The 14096-nt window shown below is 62.4% G+C and overlaps 2 non-coding genes across 2 annotated transcripts; both read left to right on the top strand.

Moving 5' to 3' along the window:
• The first annotated feature begins 5700 nt into the window (after window positions 1–5700).
• Window positions 5701–5819, top strand: LOC131870104 (5S ribosomal RNA). Its single transcript, XR_009368454.1, has one exon. It is a non-coding gene; the product is annotated as a 5S ribosomal RNA (ribosomal RNA).
• Window positions 5820–13623: 7804 nt separating this feature from the next.
• Window positions 13624–13742, top strand: LOC131870105 (5S ribosomal RNA). Its single transcript, XR_009368455.1, has one exon. It is a non-coding gene; the product is annotated as a 5S ribosomal RNA (ribosomal RNA).
• Window positions 13743–14096: the final 354 nt, after the last annotated feature.

Here is a 14096-nt window from a genome sequence, read left to right on the forward strand (position 1 = left end):
CGCACCTTGGAGCACACATCGGGGCGCTCCCGGGTTCGCACCGGCGTTGCGCACCGTGGTGGGCACCTCGGAGCACACCAAGGTGGGCAGCGAGGTGCGCACCTTTGATGCGATGCCTTCACTAATTTCCATAAAAGGCAAAAAAAAAACGAGATTTTAAAATTTCCGTTTTGAAAGATAGTGAGAAAAAGGGAATGCTGGTGCCATCTTGAGCCCGCCCTGGTGCGCAGCCCAGCCAAGGTGTGCGCACCAAGGTGCCCACCCTGGCGAAGGTGCGCGCCCGGGCAATTAACCCAACTTCCAACTTCGCGCGCGCCAGGGTGGGAGCGCACCCAACAACCGGGCCTGGGAAGAGCCAATGCGAGAAACCCCACCAAACGCTCTGACAAAAAAAGAGGGGGCGCTCCAGTAACCCCGCTTCGGAGCGCACCCTGGGCAAACCCAGCCAAGGTGCCCACCCCGGCCAAGGTGCAGGCGAGGTGCGCACCCGGGGCAAACCGGGCTCCGACAACGTGCACGCCGCACCTTGGAGCACACTTCGTAGCGCTCCCGGGTGCGCACCTCAGAGCACACCAAGGTGGGCAGCGAGGTGCGCACCTTTGATGCGCTGCCTTCACTAATTTCCAGAAAAGGCAAAAAAAAAGGAGATTTTAAAATTTCCGTTTTGAAAGATAGTGAAAAAAACGGAACGCGCGTGCCATCTTGAGCCCGCCCTGGTGCGCAGCCCAGGTAAGGTGCCCACCCTGGCAAAGGTGCGCACCCGGGCAATTAACCCTACTTCCGACTTCGTGCGCGCCAGGGTGGCAACCGGGCCTCGGAAGAGCCAATGCGAGAAACCCCACCAAACGCTCCGACAAAAAAAGAGGCGGCGCTCCAATAACCCCGCTTCGGAGCGCAGCCGGGGCAAACCCAGCCAAGGTGCCCACCCCGACGAAGGTGCACGCGAGGTGCGCACCCGGGGCAAACCGGGCTCCGACAACGTGCACGCAGCACCTTGGAGCACACTTCGAAGCACTCCCGGGTGCCCACCGGCGTTGCGCACCGTGGTGGGCAGCGAGGTGCGCACCTTTGATGCGCTGCCTTCACTAATTTCCAGAAAAAGGCAAAAAAAAATGAGATTTTAAAATTTCCGTTTTGAAAGATAGTGAAAAAAAAGGAACGCGGGTGCCATCTTGAGCCCGCCCTGGTGCGCAGCCCAGGCAAGGCATGCGCACCAAGGTGCCCACCCGAGGTGCACACCCGGGGCAAACCGGGCTCCGACTTCGTGCAGGCCGCACCTTGGAGCACACTTCGGAGCGCTCCTTGGTGCGCACCATGGTGCCCACCAGGGCGCGCAACCCAGCCAAGGTCTGCACACTAAGGTGCCCACCCCGGCGAAGGTGCACGCGAGGTGCGCACCCGGGGCAAACCGGGCTCCGACTTCGTGCACGCCATGGTGCCCACCGCGGCGAAGGTGCACGCGAGGTGCGCACCCGGGGCAAACCGGGCTCCGACTTCGTGCACGCCGCACCTTGGAGCACACTTCGGAGCGCTCCTTGGTGCGCACCATGGTGCCCACCAGGGCGCGCAACCCAGCCAAGGTGTGCGCACCAAGGTGCACGCGAGGTGCGCACCCGGGGCAAACCGGGGTCCGACTTCGTGCACGCCGCACCTTGGAGCACACATCGGAGCGCTCCCAGGTTCGCACCAGCGTTGCGCACCTTTGATGCGCTGCCTTCACTAATTTCCAGAAAAGGCAAAAAAAAACGATATTTTAAAATTTCCGTTCTGAAAGATAGTGAAAAAAACGGAACGCGGGTGCCATCTTGAGCCCTTCCTGGTGCGCAGCCCAGGCAAGTTGTGCGCACCAAGGTGCCCACCCTGGCGGAGGTGCGCGCCCGGGGCAAACCGGGCTCCGACTTCGTGCACTGCATGGTGCCCACCAAGGCGCGCAACCCAGCCAAGGTGCCCACCGCAGCGAAGGTGCACGCGAGGTGCACACCCGGGGCAAACCGGGCTCCGACTTCGTGCACGCCGCACCTTGGAGCACACTTCAGAGCGCTCCTTGGTGCGCACCAGGGCGCGCAACCCAGCCGAGGTGCCCACCCCGGCGAAGGTGCACGCGAGGTGCGCACCCGGGGCAAACCGGGCTCCGACTTCGTGCACGCCATGGTGCCCACCGCGGCGAAGGTGCGCACCCGGGGCAAACCGGGCTCCGACTTCGTGCACGCCGCACCTTGGAGCACACTTCGGAGCGCTCCTTGGTGCGCACCATGGTGCCCACCAGGCCGCGCAACCCAGCCAAGGTGTGCGCACCAAGGTGCACGCGAGGTGCGCACCCGGGGCAAACCGGGGTCCGACTTCGTGCACGCCGCACCTTGGAGCACACATCGGGGCGCTCCCGGGTTCGCACCGGCGTTGCGCACCGTGGTGGGCACCTCGGAGCACACCAAGGTGGGCAGCGAGGTGCGCACCTTTGATGCGATGCCTTCACTAATTTCCATAAAAGGCAAAAAAAAAACGAGATTTTAAAATTTCCGTTTTGAAAGATAGTGAGAAAAAGGGAATGCTGGTGCCATCTTGAGCCCGCCCTGGTGCGCAGCCCAGCCAAGGTTTGCGCACCAAGGTGCCCACCCTGGCGAAGGTGCGCGCCCGGGCAATTAACCCAACTTCCAACTTCGCGCGCGCCAGGGTGGGAGCGCACCCAACAACCGGGCCTGGGAAGAGCCAATGCGAGAAACCCCACCAAACTCTCTGACAAAAAAAGAGGGGGCGCTCCAGTAACCCCGCTTCGGAGCGCACCCTGGGCAAACCCAGCCAAGGTGCCCACCCCGGCCAAGGTGCAGGCGAGGTGCGCACTCGGGGCAAACCGGGCTCCGACAACGTGCACGCCGCACCTTGGAGCACACTTCGTAGCGCTCCCGGGTGCGCACCTCAGAGCACACCAAGGTGGGCAGCGAGGTGCGCACCTTTGATGCGCTGCCTTCACTAATTTCCAGAAAAGGCAAAAAAAAAAGGAGATTTTAAAATTTCCGTTTTGAAAGATAGTGAAAAAAACGGAACGCGCGTGCCATCTTGAGCCCGCCCTGGTGCGCAGCCCAGGTAAGGTGCCACCCTGGCAAAGGTGCGCACCCGGGCAATTAACCCTACTTCCGACTTCGTGCGCGCCAGGGTGGCAACCGGGCCTCGGAAGAGCCAATGCGAGAAACCCCACCAAACGCTCCGACAAAAAAAGAGGCGGCGCTCCAATAACCCCGCTTCGGAGCGCAGCCGGGGCAAACCAAGCCAAGGTGCCCACCCCGACGAAGGTGCACGCGAGGTGCGCACCCGGGGCAAACCGGGCTCCGACAACGTGCACGCAGCACCTTGGAGCACACTTCGAAGCACTCCCGGGTGCCCACCGGCGTTGCGCACCGTGGTGGGCAGCGAGGTGCGCACCTTTGATGCGCTGCCTTCACTAATTTCCAGAAAAAGGCAAAAAAAAATGAGATTTTAAAATTTCCGTTTTGAAAGATAGTGAAAAAAAAGGAACGCGGGTGCCATCTTGAGCCCGCCCTGGTGCGCAGCCCAGGCAAGGCATGCGCACCAAGGTGCCCACCCGAGGTGCACACCCGGGGCAAACCGGGCTCCGACTTCGTGCAGGCCGCACCTTGGAGCACACTTCGGAGCGCTCCTTGGTGCGCACCATGGTGCCCACCAGGGCGCACCCGAGGCAAACCGGGCTCCGACTTCGTGCACGCCGCACCTTGGAGCACACATCGGAGCGCTCCCAGGTTCGCACCAGCGTTGCGCACCTTTGATGCGCTGCCTTCACTAATTTCCAGAAAAGGCAAAAAAAAACGATATTTTAAAATTTCCGTTCTGAAAGATAGTGAAAAAAACGGAACGCGGGTGCCATCTTGAGCCCTTCCTGATGCGCAGCCCAGGCAAGTTGTGCGCACCAAGGTGCCCACCCTGGCGGAGGTGCGCGCCCGGGGCAAACCGGGCTCCGACTTCGTGCACTGCATGGTGCCCACCAAGGCGCGCAACCCAGCCAAGGTGCCCACCGCAGCGAAGGTGCACGCGAGGTGCGCACCCGAGGTGCACACCCGGGGCAAACCGGGCTCCGACTTCGTGCACGCCGCACCTTGGAGCACACTTCAGAGCGCTCCTTGGTACGCACCAGGGCGCGCAACCCAGCCAAGGTGCTCACCCCGGCGAAGGTGCACGCGAGGTGCGCACCCGGGGCAAACCGGGCTCGGACTTCGTGCACGCCGCACCTTGGAGCACACATCGGAGCGCTCCCGGGTTCGCACCAGCATTGCGCACCTTTGATGCGCTGCCTTCACTAATTTCCAGAAAAGGCAAAAAAAAGAAAAAAATGAGATTTTAAAATTTCCGTTTTGAAAGATAGTGAAAAAAACGGAACGCGGGTGCCATCTTGAGCCCGCCCTGGTGTGCAGCCCAGGCAAGTTGTGCGCACCAAGGCACCCACCCTGGCCAAGGTGGGTCACGGGGTGGGTCCTAGGGTGGGTAACGGGGTGGGTACTAAGGTGCGTGCTAAGGTGGGTCATAGGGTGGGTGCCAAGGTGGGCACCAGGGTGGGTGTGCACCAACCCTAGCCAGGGTAGGTCACGGGGTGGTTGTCGGGGTGGGCGTCAAGGAGCCAAGGTGGGTGGCAAGTAGCCAAGTTGCGTGCCAAGGTGGGTGTCGGGGTGGGTGCCAAGGATCCAAGGTGGGTGCCAAGGAACCAAGGTGGGTGTCTGGGTGGGTGCCGAGGTGGGAGCCAGGGTGGGTCCCAAGGTGAGTGCAAAGGTGGGTGCCAGGGTCAAGGTGAGTGCCAATGTGGGTTCCAAGGTGCCAGGGTCAGGGTGAGTGCCAATGTGGGTTCAAAGGTGCTAAGTTGGGTGCGAGGTTGGGTGCGAGGGTGGGTGGGTGCCAAGGTGTGCTAGGTGGAAGCCCGGGTGGGTCGGCATCCCATGGGTGTCGAGTTGGGTGCCTGATGGGTGCTTCTTGTCAAGTTTTAGTCGTCGGGACTCATTTCGAGCCTTAGAGGTCGTTTCTTGTCCGGTTGCCCTGTCTTCGACCTGGGAACCCAATTTTGGTCCTCGGGTCCCATTTTTTTTTGTCTCGCATCCCACTTTTGGCCTGTGGCCTTTTCGGGGTCGATTCTCGTTTTGGGCATCAGAGCATGTTTCTTCTCCTAAAACCCAATATTTGTTTATTAAGTCTCGGAACACATTTTTGTTCTCGTGGACCCATCATGGGTCTTGGAACGCATTTGTGGTCCTTGGGTCCCATTTTGCATCCCGAAACTTGTGTTTTGGTGCTTGATCCCTATTTTGGGTGCCCACCTTGCACCAAGTGCGCACCCGGGGCAAACCGAGCGCCTTGGTGCACCGGGGCAAGATCGAGCGTGCACCCGAGGCGCCCCGAACATGCACCAAGGTGCACTCGGCCCACATGTGAGCGCAGGTCGTTGCGCCCGAGGTGGTGTGTGGGCACCGCGTTGCAGACGGGACACTGCACGCACACGACGCCCCCTCCAGGTGCACGCACGTAGGCCGGGCCGGGTGCACACCCGACGCCCTAGCAAGGTGCGCGCACCCGGGCAGGGCTCACACTTGGCGAACGGGGCGCACTTCGCGAGGGAGGGTGTGCACCTCGACGGGGGTGGGTGGCCGGGGTGGATTCGCACGTGGGTCGCGGTTTGCTAAGTACACACTGCGACAAGCTCATAACGGGTGCGATCATACCAGCGTTAGTGCACCGGATCCCATCAGAACTCCGCAGTTAAGCGCGCTTGGGCCGGAGTAGTACTGGGATGGGTGACCTCCCGGGAAGTCCCGGTGTTGCACCCTTTTTTAGTTTTTCGCCGGGCGTCGCAATGCTATTTGAATAAACCTTTTGCCCGTTTGCGTTCTCGTCGGGGCCGGGCCGGGCCGGGGTGCGCTGCCCGCACTACCGCGCGCGCGGGGGCGACACCGAGCGCGCACCCGAGGCGCCCCGAGCACACAGGCCACGGTGCAACCCGGGCGTTGTGCGCGCACCCCGGTGCGCCCGAGGTGCTGCGCGCGCACCCAGGTGAAATCGGTGTGCACCTCGGCCAGTGCGCGCTCGGTCGAGTCGCGCACGTTGGCCAAGGTGCACGGTGATGTTTCTTACTCTAAGGTTCCGCACCAGACGCCCGGGACAGGTGAGCGAAGCTGGGCGGGGCCGGGTGCGCGGCCGGGGCAGGTGCACGCAGCTGGAGAGAGCTTTGGAGCACACTTCGGAGCGCACCAATGATGCGCTCCATTCAAAAGTTTCCTGAAAAGGCAAAAAAAGTTGAGATTATAGAATTTCCCACTTGAGAGATTGTAAAAAAAAAAAATTTAAAATGAAGGAAACGCGGGTGCCAAGGTGTGCGCAGCCCAGCCAAGGTGTGCGCACCAAGGCGCCCACCCTGGCGAAGGTGCACGCAAGGTGCGCACCCGAGGCAAACCGGACAATTAACCCAACTTTCGACTTCGCGCGCACCTTGGAGCGCACTTCGGAGCGCTCCTTGGTGCGCACCAATCTTGGGCACCTCGGAGTGCACCATGGCGCCCACCAAGGTGCGCACCCGGGGCAAACCGAGCTCCGACTTCGTGCGCACCTTGGAGCGCACGAAAGGTGCGCACCATGGCGCCCACCAAGGTGCACAGCCCAGCCAAGGCGTGCGCATCAAGGTGCGCACCCTGGCGAAGGTGCGCACCCGGGGCAAACCGAGCTCCGACTTCGTGCGCACCTTGGAGCGCACAAAAGGTGCGCAACCCAGCCAAGGTGTGCGCACCCCGGTCAAACCGAGCTCCGAATCGTGCGCACCAGAGGTGCACGCCATCGTGCGCACCTTGGAGCACACTTCGGAGCCCTCCTTGGTGCGCGCCGATGTTGCGCACCTCGGAGCGCACCCGGGGAAAACAATGCAATTAACCCGACTTTCGACTTCGTGGGCACCTCGGAGCGCTCTCGGGTTCGCACCTCGGAGCACACCGAGGTGCGCACCTTTGATGCGCTGCCTTCACCAATTTCCAGAAAAGGCAAGAAAACATTGAGAAGGTGTGCGCACCGAGGTGCCCACCCTGGCGAAGGTGCACGCGAGGTGCGCACCCGGGGCAAACCGGGCTCCGACTTCGTGCACGCCGCACCTTGGAGCACACTTCGGAGCGCTCCTTGGTGCGCACCAGGGCGCGCAACCCAGCCGAGGTGCCCACCCCGGCGAAGGTGCACGCGAGGTGCGCACCCGGGGCAAACCGGGCTCCGACTTCGTGCACGCCATGGTGCCCACCGCGGCGAAGGTGCACGCGAGGTGCGCACCCGGGGCAAACCGGGCTCCGACTTCGTGCACGCCGCACCTTGGAGCACACTTCGGAGCGCTCCTTGGTGCGCACCATGGTGCCCACCAGGGCGCGCAACCCCGCCGAAGGTGCACGCGAGGTGCGCACCCGGGGCAAACCGGGCTCCGACTTCGTGCACGCCGCACCTTGGAGCACACTTCGGAGCGCTCCTTGGTGCGCACCATGGTGCCCACCAGGGCGCGCAACCCCGCCGAAGGTGCACGCGAGGTGCGCACCCGGGGCAAACCGGGCTCCGACTTCGTGCACGCCATGGTGCGCACCGCGGCGAAGGTGCGCACCCGGGGCAAACCGGGCTCCGACTTCGTGCACGCCGCACCTTGGAGCACACTTCGGAGCGCTCCTTGGTGCGCACCAGGGCGCGCAACCCAGCCGAGGTGCCCACCCCGGCGAAGGTGCACGCGAGGTGCGTACCCGGGGCAAACCGGGCTCCGACTTCGTGCACGCCGCACCTTGGAGCACACTTCGGAGCGCTCCTTGGTGCGCACCATGGTGCCCACCAGGCCGCGCAACCCAGCCAAGGTGTGCGCACCAAGGTGCACGCGAGGTGCGCACCCGGGGCAAACCGGGGTCCGACTTCGTGCACGCCGCACCTTGGAGCACACATCGGGGCGCTCCCGGGTTCGCACCGGCGTTGCGCACCGTGGTGGGCACCTCGGAGCACACCAAGGTGGGCAGCGAGGTGCGCACCTTTGATGCGATGCCTTCACTAATTTCCATAAAAGGCAAAAAAAAAACGAGATTTTAAAATTTCCGTTTTGAAAGATAGTGAGAAAAAGGGAATGCTGGTGCCATCTTGAGCCCGCCCTGGTGCGCAGCCCAGCCAAGGTGTGCGCACCAAGGTGCCCACCCTGGCGAAGGTGCGCGCCCGGGCAATTAACCCAACTTCCAACTTCGCGCGCGCCAGGGTGGGAGCGCACCCAACAACCGGGCCTGGGAAGAGCCAATGCGAGAAACCCCACCAAACGCTCTGACAAAAAAAGAGGGGGCGCTCCAGTAACCCCGCTTCGGAGCGCACCCTGGGCAAACCCAGCCAAGGTGCCCACCCCGGCCAAGGTGCAGGCGAGGTGCGCACCCGGGGCAAACCGGGCTCCGACAACGTGCACGCCGCACCTTGGAGCACACTTCGTAGCGCTCCCGGGTGCGCACCTCAGAGCACACCAAGGTGGGCAGCGAGGTGCGCACCTTTGATGCGCTGCCTTCACTAATTTCCAGAAAAGGCAAAAAAAAAAGGAGATTTTAAAATTTCCGTTTTGAAAGATAGTGAAAAAAACGGAACGCGCGTGCCATCTTGAGCCCGCCCTGGTGCGCAGCCCAGGTAAGGTGCCCACCCTGGCAAAGGTGCGCACCCGGGCAATTAACCCTACTTCCGACTTCGTGCGCGCCAGGGTGGCAACCGGGCCTCGGAAGAGCCAATGCGAGAAACCCCACCAAACGCTCCGACAAAAAAAGAGGCGGCGCTCCAATAACCCCGCTTCGGAGCGCAGCCGGGGCAAACCCAGCCAAGGTGCCCACCCCGACGAAGGTGCACGCGAGGTGCGCACCCGGGGCAAACCGGGCTCCGACAACGTGCACGCAGCACCTTGGAGCACACTTCGAAGCACTCCCGGGTGCCCACCGGCGTTGCGCACCGTGGTGGGCAGCGAGGTGCGCACCTTTGATGCGCTGCCTTCACTAATTTCCAGAAAAAGGCAAAAAAAAATGAGATTTTAAAATTTCCGTTTTGAAAGATAGTGAAAAAAAAGGAACGCGGGTGCCATCTTGAGCCCGCCCTGGTGCGCAGCCCAGGCAAGGCATGCGCACCAAGGTGCCCACCCGAGGTGCACACCCGGGGCAAACCGGGCTCCGACTTCGTGCAGGCCGCACCTTGGAGCACACTTCGGAGCGCTCCTTGGTGCGCACCATGGTGCCCACCAGGGCGCGCAACCCAGCCAAGGTCTGCACACTAAGGTGCCCACCCCGGCGAAGGTGCACGCGAGGTGCGCACCCGGGGCAAACCGGGCTCCGACTTCGTGCACGCCATGGTGCCCACCGCGGCGAAGGTGCACGCGAGGTGCGCACCCGGGGCAAACCGGGCTCCGACTTCGTGCACGCCGCACCTTGGAGCACACTTCGGAGCGCTCCTTGGTGCGCACCATGGTGCCCACCAGGGCGCGCAACCCAGCCAAGGTGTGCGCACCAAGGTGCACGCGAGGTGCGCACCCGGGGCAAACCGGGGTCCGACTTCGTGCACGCCGCACCTTGGAGCACACATCGGAGCGCTCCCAGGTTCGCACCAGCGTTGCGCACCTTTGATGCGCTGCCTTCACTAATTTCCAGAAAAGGCAAAAAAAAACGATATTTTAAAATTTCCGTTCTGAAAGATAGTGAAAAAAACGGAACGCGGGTGCCATCTTGAGCCCTTCCTGGTGCGCAGCCCAGGCAAGTTGTGCGCACCAAGGTGCCCACCCTGGCGGAGGTGCGCGCCCGGGGCAAACCGGGCTCCGACTTCGTGCACTGCATGGTGCCCACCAAGGCGCGCAACCCAGCCAAGGTGCCCACCGCAGCGAAGGTGCACGCGAGGTGCACACCCGGGGCAAACCGGGCTCCGACTTCGTGCACGCCGCACCTTGGAGCACACTTCAGAGCGCTCCTTGGTGCGCACCAGGGCGCGCAACCCAGCCGAGGTGCCCACCCCGGCGAAGGTGCACGCGAGGTGCGCACCCGGGGCAAACCGGGCTCCGACTTCGTGCACGCCATGGTGCCCACCGCGGCGAAGGTGCGCACCCGGGGCAAACCGGGCTCCGACTTCGTGCACGCCGCACCTTGGAGCACACTTCGGAGCGCTCCTTGGTGCGCACCATGGTGCCCACCAGGCCGCGCAACCCAGCCAAGGTGTGCGCACCAAGGTGCACGCGAGGTGCGCACCCGGGGCAAACCGGGGTCCGACTTCGTGCACGCCGCACCTTGGAGCACACATCGGGGCGCTCCCGGGTTCGCACCGGCGTTGCGCACCGTGGTGGGCACCTCGGAGCACACCAAGGTGGGCAGCGAGGTGCGCACCTTTGATGCGATGCCTTCACTAATTTCCATAAAAGGCAAAAAAAAAACGAGATTTTAAAATTTCCGTTTTGAAAGATAGTGAGAAAAAGGGAATGCTGGTGCCATCTTGAGCCCGCCCTGGTGCGCAGCCCAGCCAAGGTTTGCGCACCAAGGTGCCCACCCTGGCGAAGGTGCGCGCCCGGGCAATTAACCCAACTTCCAACTTCGCGCGCGCCAGGGTGGGAGCGCACCCAACAACCGGGCCTGGGAAGAGCCAATGCGAGAAACCCCACCAAACTCTCTGACAAAAAAAGAGGGGGCGCTCCAGTAACCCCGCTTCGGAGCGCACCCTGGGCAAACCCAGCCAAGGTGCCCACCCCGGCCAAGGTGCAGGCGAGGTGCGCACCCGGGGCAAACCGGGCTCCGACAACGTGCACGCCGCACCTTGGAGCACACTTCGTAGCGCTCCCGGGTGCGCACCTCAGAGCACACCAAGGTGGGCAGCGAGGTGCGCACCTTTGATGCGCTGCCTTCACTAATTTCCAGAAAAGGCAAAAAAAAAAGGAGATTTTAAAATTTCCGTTTTGAAAGATAGTGAAAAAAACGGAACGCGCGTGCCATCTTGAGCCCGCCCTGGTGCGCAGCCCAGGTAAGGTGCCACCCTGGCAAAGGTGCGCACCCGGGCAATTAACCCTACTTCCGACTTCGTGCGCGCCAGGGTGGCAACCGGGCCTCGGAAGAGCCAATGCGAGAAACCCCACCAAACGCTCCGACAAAAAAAGAGGCGGCGCTCCAATAACCCCGCTTCGGAGCGCAGCCGGGGCAAACCAAGCCAAGGTGCCCACCCCGACGAAGGTGCACGCGAGGTGCGCACCCGGGGCAAACCGGGCTCCGACAACGTGCACGCAGCACCTTGGAGCACACTTCGAAGCACTCCCGGGTGCCCACCGGCGTTGCGCACCGTGGTGGGCAGCGAGGTGCGCACCTTTGATGCGCTGCCTTCACTAATTTCCAGAAAAAGGCAAAAAAAAATGAGATTTTAAAATTTCCGTTTTGAAAGATAGTGAAAAAAAAGGAACGCGGGTGCCATCTTGAGCCCGCCCTGGTGCGCAGCCCAGGCAAGGCATGCGCACCAAGGTGCCCACCCGAGGTGCACACCCGGGGCAAACCGGGCTCCGACTTCGTGCAGGCCGCACCTTGGAGCACACTTCGGAGCGCTCCTTGGTGCGCACCATGGTGCCCACCAGGGCGCACCCGAGGCAAACCGGGCTCCGACTTCGTGCACGCCGCACCTTGGAGCACACATCGGAGCGCTCCCAGGTTCGCACCAGCGTTGCGCACCTTTGATGCGCTGCCTTCACTAATTTCCAGAAAAGGCAAAAAAAAACGATATTTTAAAATTTCCGTTCTGAAAGATAGTGAAAAAAACGGAACGCGGGTGCCATCTTGAGCCCTTCCTGATGCGCAGCCCAGGCAAGTTGTGCGCACCAAGGTGCCCACCCTGGCGGAGGTGCGCGCCCGGGGCAAACCGGGCTCCGACTTCGTGCACTGCATGGTGCCCACCAAGGCGCGCAACCCAGCCAAGGTGCCCACCGCAGCGAAGGTGCACGCGAGGTGCGCACCCGAGGTGCACACCCGGGGCAAACCGGGCTCCGACTTCGTGCACGCCGCACCTTGGAGCACACTTCAGAGCGCTCCTTGGTACGCACCAGGGCGCGCAACCCAGCCAAGGTGCTCACCCCGGCGAAGGTGCACGCGAGGTGCGCACCCGGGGCAAACCGGGCTCGGACTTCGTGCACGCCGCACCTTGGAGCACACATCGGAGCGCTCCCGGGTTCGCACCAGCATTGCGCACCTTTGATGCGCTGCCTTCACTAATTTCCAGAAAAGGCAAAAAAAAGAAAAAAATGAGATTTTAAAATTTCCGTTTTGAAAGATAGTGAAAAAAACGGAACGCGGGTGCCATCTTGAGCCCGCCCTGGTGTGCAGCCCAGGCAAGTTGTGCGCACCAAGGCACCCACCCTGGCCAAGGTGGGTCACGGGGTGGGTCCTAGGGTGGGTAACGGGGTGGGTACTAAGGTGCGTGCCAAGGTGGGTCATAGGGTGGGTGCCAAGGTGGGCACCAGGGTGGGTGTGCACCAACCCTAGCCAGGGTAGGTCACGGGGTGGTTGTCGGGGTGGGCGTCAAGGAGCCAAGGTGGGTGGCAAGTAGCCAAGTTGCGTGCCAAGGTGGGTGTCGGGGTGGGTGCCAAGGATCCAAGGTGGGTGCCAAGGAACCAAGGTGGGTGTCTGGGTGGGTGCCGAGGTGGGAGCCAGGGTGGGTCCCAAGGTGAGTGCAAAGGTGGGTGCCAGGGTCAAGGTGAGTGCCAATGTGGGTTCCAAGGTGCCAGGGTCAGGGTGAGTGCCAATGTGGGTTCAAAGGTGCTAAGTTGGGTGCGAGGTTGGGTGCGAGGGTGGGTGGGTGCCAAGGTGTGCTAGGTGGAAGCCCGGGTGGGTCGGCATCCCATGGGTGTCGAGTTGGGTGCCTGATGGGTGCTTCTTGTCAAGTTTTAGTCGTCGGGACTCATTTCGAGCCTTAGAGGTCGTTTCTTGTCCGGTTGCCCTGTCTTCGACCTGGGAACCCAATTTTGGTCCTCGGGTCCCATTTTTTTTTGTCTCGCATCCCACTTTTGGCCTGTGGCCTTTTCGGGGTCGATTCTCGTTTTGGGCATCAGAGCATGTTTCTTCTCCTAAAACCCAATATTTGTTTATTAAGTCTCGGAACACATTTTTGTTCTCGTGGACCCATCATGGGTCTTGGAACGCATTTGTGGTCCTTGGGTCCCATTTTGCATCCCGAAACTTGTGTTTTGGTGCTTGATCCCTATTTTGGGTGCCCACCTTGCACCAAGTGCGCACCCGGGGCAAACCGAGCGCCTTGGTGCACCGGGGCAAGATCGAGCGTGCACCCGAGGCGCCCCGAACATGCACCAAGGTGCACTCGGCCCACATGTGAGCGCAGGTCGTTGCGCCCGAGGTGGTGTGTGGGCACCGCGTTGCAGACGGGACACTGCACGCACACGACGCCCCCTCCAGGTGCACGCACGTAGGCCGGGCCGGGTGCACACCCGACGCCCTAGCAAGGTGCGCGCACCCGGGCAGGGCTCACACTTGGCGAACGGGGCGCACTTCGCGAGGGAGGGTGTGCACCTCGACGGGGGTGGGTGGCCGGGGTGGATTCGCACGTGGGTCGCGGTTTGCTAAGTACACACTGCGACAAGCTCATAACGGGTGCGATCATACCAGCGTTAGTGCACCGGATCCCATCAGAACTCCGCAGTTAAGCGCGCTTGGGCCGGAGTAGTACTGGGATGGGTGACCTCCCGGGAAGTCCCGGTGTTGCACCCTTTTTTAGTTTTTCGCCGGGCGTCGCAATGCTATTTGAATAAACCTTTTGCCCGTTTGCGTTCTCGTCGGGGCCGGGCCGGGCCGGGGTGCGCTGCCCGCACTACCGCGCGCGCGGGGGCGACACCGAGCGCGCACCCGAGGCGCCCCGAGCACACAGGCCACGGTGCAACCCGGGCGTTGTGCGCGCACCCCGGTGCGCCCGAGGTGCTGCGCGCGCACCCAGGTGAAATCGGTGTGCACCTCGGCCAGTGCGCGCTCGGTCGAGTCGCGCACGTTGGCCAAGGTGCACGGTGATGTTTCTTACTCTAAGGTTCCGCACCAGACGCCCGGGACAGGTGAGCGAAGCTGGGCGGG

The sequence above is a fragment of the Cryptomeria japonica genome, unplaced genomic scaffold, assembly GCF_030272615.1.
Source record: "Cryptomeria japonica unplaced genomic scaffold, Sugi_1.0 HiC_scaffold_289, whole genome shotgun sequence".
NCBI lineage: Eukaryota > Viridiplantae > Streptophyta > Pinopsida > Cupressales > Cupressaceae > Cryptomeria > Cryptomeria japonica.